Source organism: Elephantulus edwardii, unplaced genomic scaffold (genome assembly GCF_000299155.1).
Source record: "Elephantulus edwardii isolate Elephantulus edwardi_28Jun2011 unplaced genomic scaffold, EleEdw1.0 scaffold00018, whole genome shotgun sequence".
NCBI lineage: Eukaryota > Metazoa > Chordata > Mammalia > Macroscelidea > Macroscelididae > Elephantulus > Elephantulus edwardii.
The window spans coordinates 12,493,823-12,496,328 of NW_006399768.1; positions in this window are offsets into that span (position 1 = coordinate 12,493,823).

Below are 2,506 nucleotides of genomic sequence, written 5' to 3' on the forward strand. Positions count from 1 at the left end.
AAACATACTGTAAATGTATCATTATATGAAAATCAATAAAAATATTTTTAAAAAATGAATCTAAGTATTCATAAGTAGCCATACCTGTTTCCAAACCAAATGCCATTAATTAAATACTAACTCATAGGGACACATTAGGACACAGCAGAACTAACTCTTAGGATTCTCAGGACAAAATATGAAAATAGACTGCCTCATTTTTCTTCCACAGAAAAATCCACTGTGTCATCATACCTCCTTTTTCTTCCAACATGCTTGACAAGTAATAGAAATATAATGAATTGTATTAGAATAAATGAATTAAATTTTGCCTGGTTAGAAGAACATAGTAAGTTTATTAGAACAATAACAACAACAGCAAAAAAATTAGAGTCAAGTAACTGTAAAGTTATTATTCCAGAGAGGAAAAAACAAAAACAAAACAAAAACCCAATAGGATATTATAGTGTGTGTGGATGTAAATGTAGAATGGAATATTCAAATCCAGTTCATAATTTACCTGATCTAAGGGAAATTCTGACAGCATGTTATAAGGTAAATTCTGAATCTTAATGACTTATAAGAGTGGAATTGTCTCATAGAATTTTCTAGGCTTCAAGGAAAGTAGCTTTCAATGTTTGCTTTTATGGGCTTTTCCTCATCATTAGCTCTGTTTTCTCTATCCTTTTTATTCTTTCATTTTTTATGTGAAAATTTCCAAATATTTGGACATTTTCAATTTCTAGAAATACAATTTTTGGTATGTTAAAATATAAGGCGCCATTAGACCATGATTTAATGTAGTAATTATTATGTCTCACTATACACAAACACACACACACACACAGTCAAATCACCAAAAATTATATAAAGAAAACTAGGCCTGAAGGGAAGGCAAATATAATATCTTGGGGTTTTTTTTTATTCCCCAGAGTACAACATGTTTCAATCATAAAATAACTATTATCTATATAGGAATCTTTGAGTGGAACAAACAGTTAACATTCTCAACTGCTAACTGAAAGGTTCCAAGATGGAATCTGTTTAATCTTACCTCTGAAGTAAGACCCAGCTATTGTAAACCCTATGGAACATTGTTCTCTTGTAGCAGTACTCTTCAGTCTCAATCAGCTTGAACACATAATTTTTTGCTTTATAAGTTTACTGATCTCAAATAAAATGAAACACACACACACACACACACACACACACGCACACACACACATTGAGTAAGGAACCTCTTCAAAGTGCTAGAGAGCAAGAGTTTCATTTTAAAGAATAAGACATGCCTTGACCAAGCCACTGTACTGTCATTGCTTCTTATGCATGTGGAAGTTGGGCAATACATAAGGTAAAGCAAAGAAAGGATGCCTATGAACTGTGATATTAGTGAATAGTAATGAATGGAATACTAAAAGATCAAACAAATCTGTACTGGAAAAAGTGCAGTCAGTATATTCCTTAAGGGAAAGATTATGAGATTTTGCCTCACTAACTTGTGCATGTTGTCAGAAACAGCAGTTTGGAAAAACACACACAATGAGGAAACGAAGATGGTTAGTAGCAAAGAGAAATACCCTCAATGAGACAGATTGATGTACTCAAGTCTATTGAGTGCATCAAGAGGTTTGAACGTGGCAGAGATAGTGAGGTTGGTATAGAATATGGCCAAGTTTTGATCAGTTGTTCGTAGGGTTGTTATTAGTCATGGTCGACTTCACTGTATTTAATACTTACAGGATTAGGAGAAGAGTAATAATCTAAATTATGCAAATGACACAGTTTTGCTCACTGGAAAAGAATATCTGAAACACCGATGAAATGAAAATCTATAAATTTTAATATTGATTATATCTAAAAGAAAGCAAAATTCCCATGTTGTTAAGTGCCATCAAGTTGAGGATAACTCATAGCAACTGTATGAACAACAAATATGAATCCTGTTTTATCCTGTGTCATTCTCATAATCTTTGACACATTTGGGGTCATTACTGAAGTCACTGTGTCAATCCATCTGGCTGAGGATCTTCCTTTCCTTTATAGACCTTCCACTGATTAAAGAGATCAGGGCCTTAATAAAGCATACTTAGTACCCTAACTAACATATGGCTCCTAAATTATTTGGAGATGCCCTGAATGCAGACTTTCCCAATGTATTACATCTCCTAATCTCCTGGCTGCTAATAACAAAGGTATTGATTGTGGGTTAAGTAAAATGAAGTCATTGACTATTTCAGTCTTTATATATCATGATGTTTCTTCTAGGTCCAGTGGTTAAGAATTTTTGTTTTCTTGATGTTGAGATGCAACCCATGTTTAAGGCTGTTGCTTCTTAATTGATCTTCTTTATTTATTGCAAATTGGGTACATTATACTAATTGTTGTTGTTGTTGTTGTTATGTGCCATCGAGTCACTTGTGACTCATAGCGACCCTATGTACAAGAGCTCTAAATGCTGTTCTATCCTGTGCCAACCTAGCCATCTCAAATGCACTTATTCCCATCGCTCCAGTCACAGAATCGATCC